This window comes from Schistocerca cancellata, chromosome 2 (assembly GCF_023864275.1).
Source record: "Schistocerca cancellata isolate TAMUIC-IGC-003103 chromosome 2, iqSchCanc2.1, whole genome shotgun sequence".
NCBI lineage: Eukaryota > Metazoa > Arthropoda > Insecta > Orthoptera > Acrididae > Schistocerca > Schistocerca cancellata.
In genome coordinates, this window is record NC_064627.1 from 826,994,034 (window position 1) to 827,011,229 (window position 17,196).

Sequence of the window (17,196 nt, forward strand, 5' to 3'; positions counted from 1 at the left end):
ACCATTGAGAGTTTTCAAAAAATGGTTCAAATGGCTCTGAGCACTATGGGACTTAACATCTGAGGTCATCAGTCCCCTAGAACTTAGAACTACTTAAACCTAACTAACCTAAGGCCATCACACACATCCATGCACGAGGCAGGATTCGAACCTGCGACCGTAGCAGTCGCGCGGTTCCGGACTGAAGCGCCTAGATCCGCTCGGCTACCGCGGCCGGCTTGAGAGTTTTCTCTAGTTGTGTCGTGTTGGATTACATCGCAGTACTTGAGGTCCGGGAGAACGAGTGATTGTACAAGAGTACGTTTCACATCCTGTGGAGAGATTTTCGAAACTTCTGGAGGGCACAGAAGCAAATGGGAGACTTCCTGTTCGTGTATTATCTGCTCATCCAAAGTTACACGTAAGGTCTTCGTTGTTTTCTGCAGTGGTACTGGTACACGACCGAGAAGAACGTCAGGCAATTGTTCGTGGTGTTCTAACTAAGTTGGTACTGATCGTCATAATCATCATCATCATTTAAGACTAATTATGCCTTTCAGCGTTCAGTCTGGAGCATAGTCCCCCTTATAAAATTCCCCCAAGATCCCGTATTCCGCGCTAACATTGGTGCCTCTTCTACTGTTAAGCCTATTACTTTAAAATCATTCTTAACCTTCTCCTTGGTCTACCCCGACTCCTCCTACCCTCTACTGCTGAAGCCATGAGTCTCTTGGGTAACCTTGCTTCTCCCATACGTGTAACATGACCCCACCATCTAAGCCTGTTCGCCCTGACTGCTACATCTATAGAGCTCAGTCCCAGTTTTTCTTTGATTTCCTCATTGTGGACACCCTCCTACCATTGTTCCCATCTACTAGTACCTGCAATCATCCTAGCTACTTTCATATCCGTAACCTCAACCTTACTGATAAGGTAACCTGAATCCACCCAGCTTTCGCTCCCATACAACAAAGTTGGTCGAAAGATTGAACGGTGCACAGATAACTTAGTCTTGGTACTGACTTCCTTCTTGCAGAAGAGAGTAGACCGTAGCTGAGCGCTCACTGCATTAGCTTTGGTACACCTTGCTTCCAGTTCTTTCACTATGTTGCCATCCTGTGAGAATATGCATCCTAAGTACTTGAAACCGTCCACCTGTTCTAACTTGTTTCCTCCTATTTGGCACTCAATCCGTTTATATCTCTTTCCCACTGACATTACTTTCGTTTTGGAGATGCTAATCTTCACACCATAGTCCTTATATTACTTTGCAAACTTTCAGTCGAATCTGCCATCAGAACTAAGTCATCCGCATATGCGAGACTGCTTATTTTGTGTTCACATATCTTAATCTCACCCAGCCAGTCTATTGTTTTCAACATATGATCCATAAATAATATGAACAACAGTGGAGATTGGTTGCAGCCTTGTCTTACCCCTGAAACTACTCTGAACCATGCACTCAATTTACCGTCAACTCTAACTGCTGCCTGACTATCTATGGAAAGACCTTTAATTGCTCACAAAAGTTTGCCTCCTATTCCACAATCTCGTAGAACAGACAATAACTTCCTCCTAGGAACCCGGTCATATGCTTTTTCTAGATCTATAAAGCATAGATACAATTCCCTGTTCCACTCGTAACACTTCTCCATTATTTGGCGTAAGCTAAAGATCTGGTCCTGACAACCTCTAAGAGGCCTAAACCCAGACTGACTTTCATCCAATTTGTCCTCAACTAATACTCGCACTTTCCTTTCAACAATACCTGAGAATATTTTACCCTCAACGCTGATTAAAGAGATACCTCTGTAGTTGTTACAATCTTTTCTGTTGCCATGTTTAAAGATTGGTACTGATTTGATATTAAAATTACTTGTTACTTATTTGCGTGTATTTTAAGTACTTGGTGTTGCGCGATGACAGTATTGATTTTTCACATCTAGCAATTAAGTGAAGTTGGAGGCCGTTGGTATAGAAATAATTTTGATAGGAGGACAGAAGTGACGAGATGTCATTGACATACGGGGAAAACAATAGTAGGCTCAGGTCTGATTCCTGCGAGACTCTTGAGAAAACATGCTTTCAGGACGACTCCTCATTCCACGGATAACACCCTGCTGTCTGTTTTTGAAGTAGTTTTCAGATTTCATCAGGACAATATCTAAAAATTTTAGCTGTCTCCATTTTCTGAACAGTATATCAAAGTTCCTGACAGTTCAAAAGTATCGGTAATATGGCATGTGTTATCTACGGAATATTCCAGGTAAATAGTTACCTTAACATAACTGCAGTAGTTGCCAAGTTGAATTTGCGTAACTACTCAGTAATTTGTCGTGGACGATATATATCAGGTTTTTGGGCACAGCGAATAAGATGCTAAATCGGCTTGTAAGGTGACTGTTCGTTTTTGTTCTTAGGAATAGGTCGTACTATGCTTATTTTGCATTGAATGAGGTGTATCACACTTACAGCAGAAAAATATGTCTGTCAAGACTGGTACTAAGGCATCCACAAAGTTCTTGATCATGGAAAGGTCACGATAATACTGATACAGTCGTTGACTATCGCTTCATAAAAGATTCTAATGACTGTTTTCTCGTTTATTGTAACGGATTTTGTGTGGAAAGTGTTAGGGTTAGACGTGAAGACTGAGTATTCTTGCGTGTGACAGTTGTTTGCAGTATAGAGACGGAAAACTGGTGAAAACTTCATGCAGTTTGACAGCTTAGACGAGAATAATAATATTTGATTTTTTCTGTCCTACGCCCAAGTTAACGAGGTTCTTCCACACAAACGCAGGGCTCGTTTCGCTGCAGACAACGGAACGAGCGAATCTGTTCTTCACATTACAAGGTTAATTCTTCACTCCTCAAAAAATGGTTCAAATGGCTCTGAGCACTATGGGACTTAACATCTGAGGTCATCAGTCCCCTAGACTTAGAACTACTTAAACCTATCTAACCTAATGACGTCACACACATCCATGCCCGAGGCAGTATTCGAACCTGCAGTCGCGCGGTTCCGGACTGAAGCGCCTAGAGCCGCTCGGCCACCGCGGCCAACAATTCTTCGCTCTGTTTCACATCTTCTGTGCCTTTTATAGTGGCCAGCCTTCGGATTTAACATGGAACGTCTATGAGCAACATCACTGTTGTTCATTATTTGAAGTAATTCGGTTGTCATCCAAAGAGCAGGAGCTTTCTGTTCGATTTGTACGCGTAGGAGTATGTTCGTTACAGAGATACCCATGAAATTCTCAGATTCGTGATTTTGAAGCGTACTGTACCTCACTGATTATTTTGTGCCAATGGATTTCTGGACAATCAGCTCTCAGAATATGACGTTCTAATATGTTCACTATTCTTACAAGTTATGCGACGCTACTTAAGGGCTGAGGGAAGCAGAACACGATAATCACGTCATGCACTGAGGGGCCTCGAGGCGGAGTTTGACAGATGTCTCTTACTTCAGTCTTTTTCGTTGCGATTACGTCTGCAAGAGTGTGATAGTGTTCAATGCGGTATGTGGGTTTCAACAGATGACTTCTCTTATTGTTGCAATTAAACCACTTATTGTGGACGGAGTGTCTTTCAACAAGACTTTTTACAAAAATACGCTGCCAGACAAAAAAAGTGAAACACCCAGGAAAGGAGAAGGAAAAGAAATGAAGATTCGCTGGTTGAGAGGGTACATAATGGTATTTCGGTTATTACAAAATCAATTCAAATTAAAAAAGAACTTGGCAGTATGAGCCCGCTTATCAGCAAGGCATTATACCACCTCAGTCATGGATGCTTGCACAGATTTGGTTGGAAAGGTTTTCATTATGCCGTTGTGTCCTCGCCTGAGCCAAGCTGGTCTATAATATTTGGCGCTGGTACGAAGCTGACGCCCGAGCTAATCCCACACATCTTCCATTAGGGACACACCTGAGAATCATGCTGGCCACGAGAGTACCTCACCATCTCGCAGACATTTCATTGAGACACGCGCCATGTGTCGACGAGCATTGTCCTCTTGAAATATGACACCACAATATTGTCGAATGAGAGGTAAGACATGAAGGCGCAGGATGTCCGTGACTCACCATTGCGTCGTCAGTGTCCCTGTCACACCCAGCCGCGACCTGAAGCCACACCTGTTGACTACCCACACCATGGTGCCAAGAGTAACACCACTACGACTCCCAGAGGCATTGAAAGAATGGGACCTCTCTCCAGGTCGCCGCCACACTCTCCGACGATGGTCATCCGAGGTAGTGCAGAACCGCGATTCATCACTGAACACACAGCGACAGAATCATCGGCAGCCCATGATTCCTTGTCACAGTACCACCCTAAACGGCAGCCGTTTATGTTGTGGTGTTAACGGTACACTACATATAGCACGGTAATTCCCTAGTCCGGCTGCTGCTAGAGTCCAGTCAATGGTGCAGGATGACCACATCGTTGAAGAGAGTCCATTTCTTTTGCTCGGGTGGCAGGAGCAGATGTGAAAGGTTTACGATGTGCTCGGTGCACAGTACAGTGATACTCCCTTCTGGCAGTCAGACGTGGTCTGTCTTAACGTTTACGACGAGTATGCATACCCTCACGTTCCCAGGCAGCCCAACATCGGGCCACTATCACAACCAGATGCCCTACAGATCTGGATATTGCACGATTGAACCAGCTGACCTAACCGAGATTGGAAGTTCTGTCCATTTCAAGTTTTGTCAGGTGCTAATAACGCTGTCTCGCCGGCGTACGAGGTATCTCCGTGTCCTTCATATTAATCACTCAACGACTGACGCCCCTTCTATACCCAGTCAGGCCTGGTAACAACACTAATTCACTCTGGTGGCCACTCTAACTGCCGCAGAGAACTGCAACTCTAATCATCTATAACGGGCATTGAAATGAAACCGGGTCACCAGTGTAAAGTCACGATAACAATTTTATTAACTCAAAAATGGAGTTATACACAGGACACATACTCAAAAATAGTCGCCAAAAATGTTGGCACATTTATCCCATTGCGACACTAGCCGATCGATTCCATCCTTGAAGAAGCTAGTAGGCCGCTGTTGGATCCAGGTCTGAACCATGTCACACACTTCGTCGTCCGTTGCGAATCGATATCCGCGAATAGCTTGTGTTAGAGGTCAAAACACCGATCGATCTCGTCCGCGGTTGTCCAAGACTAAAGCTTTCACTTCCTCAACCATTTCCGGTGTGATGGCACGATGAGCGTGTCCAGAACGAGCATCGTCTTCCAGTGACTCGCTCCCATCAAGGAATCGTCTGCGCCACCCCACAACACTTGAACAACTCAGACTGTACTCACCGTACACAGCCTTCATCTGTCGATACATATAACGGCCTCCAGCTCCCTCCGCTGTCAAAAATCGAATCACTCCTCGTTGTTCCTGCTTACTCGCCTGCATGTTCGGTAGTGGACGATAACTTGTGTTTGATGATGATGTTTGGTTTGTGGGGCGCTAAACTGCGCACTTACAAAGTGCCAATTTTTACACAGTCCATTTTCTTTTCACAATCCAATCTAGTCACTCTCACAAATGATGATTATGATGATGATGAGGATAACACAAACACCCAGTTCCCGGGCAGAGAAAATCCCCAACCCGTCCGGGAATCGAACCCGGGATCCCAAGATCCAGAGGCAGCAACGCTAGCCCCTAGACCACGAGCTGCACACGATAACTTGTGTGACCACTTTCTCTTCGGCGTGAAACCACACTAGGGCTATCCAAAATCAAACGGTGCGCACGCGTCAGTCTCTCTACCAATAGATGGCGCCACCATACCCGCACTTACGTGATGCCACCTTGCGTTTAAGGAAAAGGTAGACGCACTGACCAGGTTTCATTTGAATGAACCTCATAGATAGCTGCCGATGATGTGTACATGTATGAAGTTACATTAATATCTGATCATACCTCCTGGGCGCTTCAATTTTTTTATTTTATTATTTTTTTTTCGGGCCGTATACATTGTTTTCGACCGCAGCAAGATTTCAATTACCCTTTATAAAAACACTGTTATGAAATAAGATCTTTTCCTTTCCATCAGAAAGCTTTAATGTATTAATAAATTTCTTAGGGACACTTTTTCTGGGTTCATGAGACGAATTCCAAAACTACGGTCTGGTGACCAATACTTAACTGATGTTAGGCCTCAATGAAGTCTCACGCATGCAGCGCTGTCTACCGACTCTTTAGTAAACTACTGCAATGTTCGTACGATTCGCTAGTCGTTTGCCAGTCAGCGAGAGCATGTTGCAAATGGCCGAGATAATCGTAGGTGACACCAGTTGTGAAGTGCGCGTTGTGACTGTATTTTTGATGGCAAAAGGATCTGCAGCTGCTGAAATATACCGTGACTTATGCCTACTTTATGGAACAGAAATAATAAGAGACAAGCAACTTAGAAAATGGTGTCGAGAATTTCAAAATGGCCGCACAAATGTTCATGATGAACGGCGGAGTGGCAGGCTCTGTATTAGGACCGACGACATCGATGATCAAATGAATCAAAAAGTTCGAATTGATCGGTGATTGACGATTAGTGATCTGTTACTGAACACAGTGTTGCTCGAACCTGAGTTTACTGGACTTTCGTTGAACAGCTTGGATATCACAAACTGTAGGCAAGTAGTCGGCGAAGGGCGAGGGGTGCATCCGCTTCTCCGGAGTGTGGGGTGCAGTTGCCGAGGAGCGTTGTGTGAAATCGTCGACGACGAGGCCATCGATGGGGACCAGTGCGTTGGCGACGGCGCGTTGAACCCGGCAGCTCTGGTGTGCCCTTGACCTAGGGGCGAGGTCGGTGGGCGAGCTGCATAAGTCCCCCCCCCCCCCTCCTCCATGCCAGAGGAGCCGGTCCGGGTCAAGAGACGGGCTCCCATCTTTCTTCACTCGTCTGCAAATATGGCTGACTTAGAGACGAGTGATTCTAGTGCGACCTCGAGGGCGTCAATAGCGACTGTTCCTGCCTCACGGGAGGAAGTGGAACAAAATGAGCAAAACACTCTTGAAAGGCACACCAAAATAAATCAAATTCTGGATTCAAGCGTTAAAAATGGAAAAATTAGCCAGGCTGCAGTCCTGTCAATCAAAAACGAACTTGCCGCCTGGGCTATTGCCAGTGCAAAGCTTGAGGGGCGATTCGAAGAATTAGAGAAGGAAAACAACAGACTAAGGCAGCAACCAACCAAAACCTGGGCTGCAGTGGCTGCGCAAGCAGTCACAGAACCTCAAACGACGAAGGAAACGATTGCACAGGTCTCTGAAAGGCCGGACACGGCGGTCTTTTTAAGACCCCTGCCCGGACAGACATTCAAGAAAGTTCAAGAAATATTTACCACTACCATTGACCCCGCTAAAGACAAGATAAAGATAAACAAAGTCAAGGCAACTAAAAATGTAGTAGTAGTAGATGTAGCAACTGAAGAGGATAGAGACAAGATTTTAAACAATGCCAAACATAACAAAGCAGTCAAATGTGAACCACCAATAAAGCGAAATCCGCTGGTTATCTTGTACGATGTACCAGTAGCACTAACAGAAACAGACATATACGAAACTCTATACAACCAAAACTTCGACGACATGGAATGGGAAACATTCAAGAACGATTTCAAGCTGCGTTTCAGGACAGGGCCCCGTGAGCGCAATGTCGTACATCACGTTGCCAAGGTCTCTGGAAAGATGTGGCGTAGAATCACCACCATGGGGAGAGTCTATATAGGCTTTCATGCAATAAATGTAAGAGATTATCTAGTGGTTCCCAGATGCCACAACTGTGGCGATTTAGATCACGTACACAAGCACTGTGAGAGGAAGCCGGCCTGCTCCAGGTGCGGGGCAGAGCTGTAATCTGCATACCCTGCACAAAGACAGGTAAAAAGTCATGTAATACCACTGGCAGAAATTGCCCTACCTATAGGATGCTGCAGCAGAGACTCATAGCACGAATCGACTATGGCTGAGTCCCTAAATGGGAACAGGAAGCCCAAAAGAAAGTCTCCAAGCAAGAGGTTGAGGGATGCAATAAGGGCCAATAAATTCAAAGAATTTATTCAGAAATGAAACTTCCTGGCAGATTAAAACTGTGTGCCCGACCGAGACTCGAACTCGGGACCTTTGCCTTTCGCTGGCAAGTGCTCTATCATCTGAGCTACCGAAGCTGCTTCGGTAGCTCAGATGATAGAGCACTTGCCCGCGAAAGGCAAAGGTCCCGAGTTCGAGTCTCGGTCGGGCACACAGTTTTAATCTGCCAGGAAGTTTCATATCAGCGCACCTCCGCTGCAGAGTGAAAATCTCATTCTGGAAATTTATTCAGAAGATCACCAGGCCACAATGTTACATAATCATAATGAAAGACGTCTGTATCCAAACAGACCCCTGTGATCATAATGATGCACCCTCCCCTCCGAATCGGGGACAAAGGTCGCCCAAAGACCATGCACGACCACTTGGGCATCCTGTGAGGGAAATTATTGACAAAAGACCTAAAGGCAAATAGTCACGAAGAGAAAGTGCAGGTAAACGCAATAAGTAGCACAAGTATACCAACAAGTACAAGTACACCAATAAGATCACCAACTGAAAGAGGGCTGGGAATAGATCCTGCTAGGATTTACCCCAACCTGGAGCATGCTTTACAGCTGTCTAGACTGGAAGAGCCGGCCATCCTCACAACAGCCTTAAAGCATGTGGTGCGTGTCGGCCATGAATATGGCAGAGACATTACCTTCCCAGTGATGAAGGCTGTAGATAGAATACAGCTTAAGACAATGAATGTCCCCACGGACTTCGGAGCCCTGCGGGACCTAGTTAAGAAGGTGTTGGACAGGCGAAATGAAAAGTTCGACCTCAATGAATTGTACAACCAATCTGTCATCACTAACGGTAGAATAGCGCACGACTGTCGCAAAAACTGGCCGGAATCTCACATCCACACACACTTCCCACGTGAGCCAGTTAAGAGTTGGACAGATAAACACACACAATAGCAAACTGGTTCTGCAGGAACTCCAAAGAGTGGTGGAGGAGAAGAGTCTGGACGTACTCTGTTTGCAGGAGCCATACTCCCTGACTGGACGGATCCCGTTCACTGCAGTCAACTGGCAACAAAACTATAGCGGAGCGGAACCAACAGCCCCGGTCATAATCAAAAACAAAGCATTGAGAGCCACAGTACCAGCGCAATTTTCAGATGACCAGTGCAACGTCGTGGAGCTTCATTCACCAATAGGAGTACTCTACGAGGTCAACATGTACTTCCAGTAAAGAAGACAAATAGATGAATTCCTGGACAAGCTCGTTCAAATAGCCACGGCTTTACGGGGACGCAAAACTCTTGTGACAGCAGACATTAACGCAAAATCCCCCCTGTGGTTCAGTGGTACTCAGAATGACCGAGGAGAGAAAGCTGTCGACACAATTATGGCACTACGACTTATGGTCGCAAACAAACAGGGAAACCCTCCCACCTACACTGGTGGTGGAGGACAGGGCACAAACATCGACGTTACTCTGGTAACGCCGAACCTTGCAGCAAAAATATCACACTGGACAGTATGGGACCAAATTACCACTAGTGACCATAATGTAATAACATTCACCATTGGAGACAGCGAGTGCCACTGAGACATGGGGTGGGAAACGCAGCTCAATTACAATAAAGCCGATTGGGACCGCTTGGCGAGGGAGTGTGACATTCCTGCATTACTGGAGGGTGATGTCAACGTAGAAGAATATGCCAAAGAACTAACGAGTGCGATAACTATGGCGGTGAAGGCAGCTGTACCAACCAGGAGGAGGGCCGTCGCGGCCTCCCCCTCACCATGGTCAGCCGAATTGGGGCAAATGCGCCAGGCAGTAAGGAGGGCGAGGAGGTATTACCAGCGGTGCGTCGTCTGGCATGAAAAGCAGCGCTGGCTGCGGGTATACAGAGAAGCCAGAGAACAGTTCCAACAGGAGCTTAAGGCTGTCAGGATGAGGAGCTGGGAGAAGTACGTACATAGCCAACTGGCTACTGACCCTTGGGGAATTCCATATAAAATAGTACGAGAAAAAATCAAAACACCCATGGTGCTATCTACCGTCAGGGACTGGGACCGGATGACGGAGACCTGGCAGGAAACTGCGGGTTCCTACTCCGAGCCTTGCTGCCTGACGATAGAGAGGAAGATGACTCTGACGAACAACAAAGAATAAGGAGAGAGAACCAACGGGTCTACGAAAACAACCGCGTGGTTTACCCCTTCTCCGAAGAAGAGGCAGGCTCCCAAATCAAGGCTCTTAAAAAAGGCAAAGCTGCTGGCCCAGACGGCATCACTGCGGAAGTGGTACAATACCTCGTCCCCCAGCTGGTGGCATCTCTCACTCAGCTGTACAATGAGTGTTTACGGCTTGAGACATTCCCCTCAATATGGAAGAAGGCGAATATAGTCGTAATCAAAAAAGGCCGAGACAAAGACCCCACAGAAACCAAATCGTACAGACCTATATGTTTAATGGACTTGTTGGGCAAGCTTTTTGAGAGGTTGCTAGCAGACAGACTGGCTGCACACCGAGTCCTGTGCGGGATGATTGACAGAGAATTCGGTTTTCGGACAGGACGATCGGCATCTGACGCAATCGCCCTGGCTGCGGATGTCTGTGGCTCTGCCCCGCACAAGTACATTGTCGGCATCATGGTGGACATCGGTGGCCCCTTTGATAACCTGTGTTGGCCTTCGCTCTTCTCCTGCTTTCGGGAGAAGGAATGCCCAGGGCCGCTGTATGGCTATCTCAGGAGCTATTGTGAAGAAACGGAGGTCTGGCTATCGGCCCCTAGCGGCAAAGTCAGCAATAAAATTACCAAGGGGTGTCCTCAGGGATCCGTCCAGGGGCCACTCTTTTGGGACATAAACATGGACCCACTCTTAGAAGACCTAAAGAGCAGTGAAGATGTGCTAGAGGTCATAGCCTACGCAGACGACCTCCTCCTGATGGTCGGCGGCCGTAGCCGCGAAGAGTTAGAGCCAAAGTAGAGAGATCAATAGCAATATTGACCACATGGTGTCACAAAACAAAAATGACCATCGCACCTAACAAGTCCACCTACAAGGCCAACTACTAAGAAATCCCACAGTTAGAATAAACGGCTTGCCGGTTCTCAGGCGCCGAGAAGCCCGGTACCTTGGTGTAATCGTCGACGAGAGGTGGAACTATGCGTCACATATTGACACGGTAACACAGAGATCACTAACAGTACTAAACAATTTAATCGGAATAGGGCACAAAAGATTCCATCTCCCACCTGATGTTATTAAATTGTACCATAACAACATCTTCACATCCATAGTAGGCTACTGGTCAGCGATCTGGGCACACAGGCTCACGAGGGTCATGCCTGCCGTGGCCGTAAGAAGAGTGCAGCGAAATATGCTCCTACGTTCAGTAGGCGCATGTAGAACACCTCCTGGAGGGGCACTTTTAGTACTGATGGGGTTATGTCCATTGGACATTAAAATAAGGGAACAAGCCACCTGATATTGCATAAAGAAGAACAGAAGAGAAAAAATTGAAGAAATCATGGGGGTATATGTAGGAGATAAAGAAAGTATTAAAAGAAGGGGAACTGAATTATGGCAGGATCTTTGGAATAATGACGAGACAGGGAGAAGAACACATGAGCTACCTCCAAACATACAGGAACGCTTAAAACTTACGTACATCAAACCTACTAGAGGCTTGCTGCACTTTCTTACTGGGCATGGACCCTACCCGACATATTTGTGTCGGTTCAGGAAAAGGGTAACACCAGCGTGTGACTGTGGAGCAGTGCAGGGCACTCCAGACCATGGGGTGTACGAGTGTCCCCTCTTCGACGACGTTGCACAACAATTTAGGGAACAACTGCCGAATAACGATACGCACCACTTGCTCGGGCAAGAAAACACTTTTAACGTCCTGAATAACCTAGCAGATGCAATCTCAGGCAAAGTCGTCAAAGAGTACCTGAGAAACAATCAATGAAAAACACCAGACTTGACCACGTACAGCCTCCATGTTCCGCCGGGACATGGACTTGGCCAGCCGCCTCACGGCTGGAACCCGCCATGTTTTCGGATTATGTTGGGGGGGGGGGGGGGGGCAGTACATCACCACCGGATTTGACAACGCATCGATTAAGACAGTAGATACAGATTAGTTATAGGTTCAGATTAGGATAATAACATTAGTATAGAACTGCAGCGACCAAGTCATCGGCCAGCCCAGTGCCAGGGGCACTCCCACTGGGATTAGCTCTGTGGGAAAGGCCAGTAATTATAGGTTTGTATCTTCTGGCACACCTGTGACGCTGCAGGTAGAGTAGTCATAGTAATTCGTTATAAGTAGTATCCAAATCTAACAGTAGCTGAAAATTACAATCCAAACACCAAAACAATAGCGTAGTAAATAATAGTAGAATAATCCCCATAGTGGTGAAGAATTAAAGTATTAACCTGTAGTGTTAGAAAATAATAGCTGCAGATTGTAAATTCTAATAGTTAAAAATAGGACCTACTAATGTATTTAGGTAGTAGGTTAATTTGTATCATAATAATGATTGAATAAAGAATTTAAAAAAAACTGTAGGCAAAGTGGGTTCCAAAAATACTCACTAATCATCACAAAGAGCGTAGAATGCGTAGTGCACGATAGTTCCTGGAGCACTATAGAGGGGATAAATATTACTTGTCTTCCCACGCTGTGATGGGCGACGAGACATGGATATCGTACATCAACACAGAATCTAAACGACACTCAATACAGTGGTGCCATTCAAGTTCGCCCAAACCAAAAAATTTTTAACAATATACTTCCTCGAATCGAAAAATGAAGCCCACCGTTTTTTCGAACGAAAAGGGCGTCCTTTTGATTGATTTCACGGATCGTGGGTCAACAGTTTCAGCTGACATATACTGTGAAACGCCAAACCGAGACGTGCGAACCAAAATGGACGCCACGCGAAATTGTTGTCTGGCGTAATCCTCCTTTACGACAACGCACGCCCTGTACAGTCCGACCTTGCACCAAGCGACTACTTCCCCTTCTTGCATTTGGACTAATCGCTGGATGTGTAGCGGGCGCGATTACTAAGTGCTCGTGCTACTGATAGTGTCCACTCACCTTGCAGCGATTTTTCTTTTGCTGTCCGGTCCACACACCTTTCCTGTTAAAAACGAATAATGTTCCTCCCTTGGAAAAGCTATAGTAGAACCAGTAGCATTATACGAAACCAGCGGATGCAATAAATGTTTTGTTAATATAAGATTAACTGGACGTTTGTTTTTAAGGTATTTTGCGAGTGAAAATGTCGATGTATTGGCAGTTTTTTGATACACAAAACACTGTCCTGTCAAGCCAATTCTAATCTTAAATTAGAGTCATACTCACTTATAATAGCCAGCTTATGGTAATCATCCAAACCCGTTACCGAAATGATTAACAAACGGATTATCTGTGACAGAAAGCTCGCTCAAATATTACACAGTTTGACCAATACGAATGTTCGGTTTGCGGTCGCACCTTGTATAACACGGCACGCGGAGTTTGGTTATTCAAAAGTCACAGTTTACATATTAAAATCGTAATTTCACGTGTTCGTCTTTCTCACATGTTCGCGCCCGCTTTACGTCTCTTCACACTCAAGTTTTGCCCATTTTCCGCAAAATTTTAACACCTATTCAGAGCTCCTTATATCCACGTCCGCAATTCTATAGCCAACAATATACGTGCGAACGCACTGTCTGTGATCGTCTGGTACACACATCATACCTAATCCGGTATTAGTATCAAACCGCGTCTTTTACGTTTGAGCAATCGCAACTTAATAGCTTTTATGAACAATTTCCTAAATAAACAAATTAAAAAACTCCAGAATATCAAATTAACTTCCTCTTTTATAACAGTACCATCGTAAATTGTTTCTTGTTTTTCTAGTCCCCTAAACTGGCTAGCTGCACTTCATAATTTCCCCTGAGTATGATTCAGTCTCGCAGTACACAGTTCTCACGCTAACGTATACTCAGTTACTAGACATACCAATATTCATTTATTTAATACTTCACATTCACACTATTAACAATTAAACAAATTAGTAATAAATTACAATGAAATGAACACCCTTAGCTGTTTACAGGCGTTGACATAGGTCAACGGGGACAGATGAAAATGTGTGCCCCGACCGGAACTCGAACCCGGACTCTCCTGCTTACATGGCAGACGCTCTATCCATCTGAGCCACCGAGGGCACAGAGGATAGCGCGACTGCAGGGATTTCTCTCTGGCACGCCTCCCGCGAAACCCACATTCTCAACGTATTGTCCCGCACTACATTCGTAGTGCCCCCGCCCATTATACACATTACTCGCGGCGCGTTGCCTATTCCCGTAAGACTTCGGGCACTGTTTGTGCATTCGCACAGAAGAAGAAGATGTTCAAGCGGCCGATGAGCCTTAACTACATATATACTAAGATGGTGTGTGTTCTTTCGGACATGTCGGAAAGAAGAGATACCATCGGTGACCATGCAGCTCGTTAGAATGAAATTATAATGAAATGAACACCCTTAGCTGCTTACAGGTGTTGACAGTGCCCGAACTCTTACGGGAATCGGTAACGCGCCGCGAGTAAAGAGTATAATGGGCGGGGGCACTACGAATGTAGTGCGGGACAGTACGTTGAGAATGTGGGTTTCGCGGGAGTCGTGCCAGAGAGAAATCCCTGCAGTCGCACTATTCTCTCTGCCCTCGGTGGCTCAGATGGATAGAGCGTCTGCCATGTAAGCAGGAGATCCTGGGTTCGAGTCCCAGTTGGGGCACACATTTTCATCTGTCCCTGTTGACGTATGTCAACGCCTGTAAGCAGCTAAAGGTGGTTATTTCATTGTAATTTCATTCTAACGAGCTGCATGGTCACCGATGGTATCTGTTCTTTCAGACATGTCCGAAAGAACAGATACCGTCTTAGTATAAATTAGTAATAATTAATGAAAGTCGCAATAATCTCAATAAATTGAGTTTTATTTCCCAAATATACAGTTTTAACTACCAGATAATTTCATAGCCCGTAAGATGCTGACACCTTTCGACCACAGCCGAAATTACTTGCAGCTAGTACCGGATACGAACGCATCTGTTATGCGAGACATGATTCGTGTATGAAGCTCTCTGCCTTCTAATGTCTCTTACATTGTCGCCGTTCAAGGTGCTGTGCCTCAGATGGACAACGATTTCAAAACGACGATGAACTCAAGACTGACATTACCAGTTGGTCAATTCCGAGGCGGCAGACTTCTATACAGAGGGGTTAAAGAAGCTGGTGCAGCGTTATAGAAAGTGTATAGATGTGAACGACGACTACGTAGAAAAGTAAAGTAATTATGTAGTTAAATACTACTGTTAGTAGAAACATTTTGTCATGAGCTTATTTTTTATGGCCAAATGGAGCTTTGTTTTGGAATAAGCTTCGTATTTATCTGAGACAAGCAGAACATTGTCAGGCATACTTTAAATGGAGTTCTTTAGTCCAAATCAGAGGCTGCCTCGCGTCGTTGAGAGACCAGCACTTCCGAGTAAAAGGATACGCCAATTAAAACAGAAGACATTTACGCCACTCTGTTAGTTGAAGAACTGAAGACGATGCTTGTGTATCAAACGATACTATACGATCTTTTATTCTCTAAGTACATGCGAGCTTCTTTGGAATTACAGCTACTGGTATTACTACACTTCTTTTTATGTCTTCACCCTCTCCGTCGCACTGTCCTCCTTTTCTTCGTCATAATCGTCGTATTCTGCCTTTGATTGGGAGACACATCTCCGCGACAGAATGCTGAGTCTTGCTGAGAAGAATTGGAATTCGAAACCCAGTCGGCCTGATTTAGGTCTTAGGTGATGTGACACTGCAGCGGCCTTTCGCCTTCCTAACTGATCTGACTGTATCACCATGAGTGTTAAAAGAGACATAAAGCCAAACACATAAATAGGCTGAAAGAAAAGAGTACATTTTGACTGTCAACGCTTGCTGACGAGTCGCGTTCAGATTTTATGAAGCCCAGATTTCAGTCCGCAGCTCGTGGTCGTGCGGTAGCGTTCTCGCTTCCCGCGCCCGGGTTCCCGGGTTCGATTCCCGGCGGGTCAGGGATTTTCTCTGCCTCGTGATGACTGGGTGTTGTGTGCTGTCCTTAGGTTAGTTAGCTTTAAGTAGTCCTAAGTTCTAGGGGACTGATGACCATAGATGTTAAGTCCCATAGTGCTCAGAGCCATTTGAACCATTTTGAACCCAGATTTCATAGTACTTCTGCTGTGGAAGTAAATGTTAAAAATCTGCATTTGTTGTTACCCAGCCGTAGAGCTTACGCAGATGACCTCAAATAATGCGCACACTAATTAATCAGAAGCTTTATCGTAACTAGTAAGCGCTGTGACGTATTTGCTCTCCGCTCTTATACCGCATAATGCGCTTACACGTCGCTCAGAAGCTTTGATGGGGACTGCAGCTCCCGGGTCACCTGTTGCCGCTGTTTAACCGGCAGGTCCCTGAACTTTGCCCTCTTTAGAAGGAGCAAACAGCAACGTGTTGAGTCTTGGGAGCACAATTCCTCCGTCTGAGAGTACTTGTTGCTCCTCCACAACAGGTACAGTCTGAGATTTCAGTTCATTATCTGTTGTTAGCAGACAGCTTTCAGATTACCTCATCTATAGTGGATCTCTACATCTCTGCCCCCACAATCGTACTCCGCTGACGGAACAGATAACTTTTTCTCTCTGCCCCCTCCCCCCCCCCCCTCTCACTCTCTCTCTCTCTCTCTCTCTCTCTCTCTCTCTCTCTCTCTCACACACACACACACACACACACACACACACACACACACACACACAAACGACTTACTAATACCTCTGAGGCAGTCTTCCAACGCACCATATCTTGACATGCACAGTGTGTCCCAAATTCATTATAATTAATGTTTTGTAGCAAATTACACTACCTTTCCCTGTTTCACAACTGGCTGTGAACTTTAAATTATACGTATATTAATAGATATTCAATGCAAGAAGAAAATGAAGAAGCGTGAAGAGGAGGATGGGCGTGTAGAGAAGTAGTACTAAAAAAATTAAATACTGTATTTGATACCAGGCAGCCGCGTGGCTCTGCATAGCTACTCGACAAAGTTCACC

The 17,196-nt window shown here is 45.5% G+C and overlaps 1 protein-coding gene and 1 non-coding gene across 2 annotated transcripts in view; both read left to right on the plus strand.

The window, feature by feature from the left end:
* LOC126159020 (uncharacterized) overlaps window positions 1–17,196 on the plus strand; it is a 514,849-nt gene that overhangs the window by 301,677 nt on the left and 195,976 nt on the right. The window lies entirely within an intron of this gene.
* Trnat-ugu (transfer RNA threonine (anticodon UGU)) lies at window positions 14,763–14,837 on the plus strand. The gene has a single exon. It is a non-coding gene; the product is annotated as a tRNA-Thr (tRNA).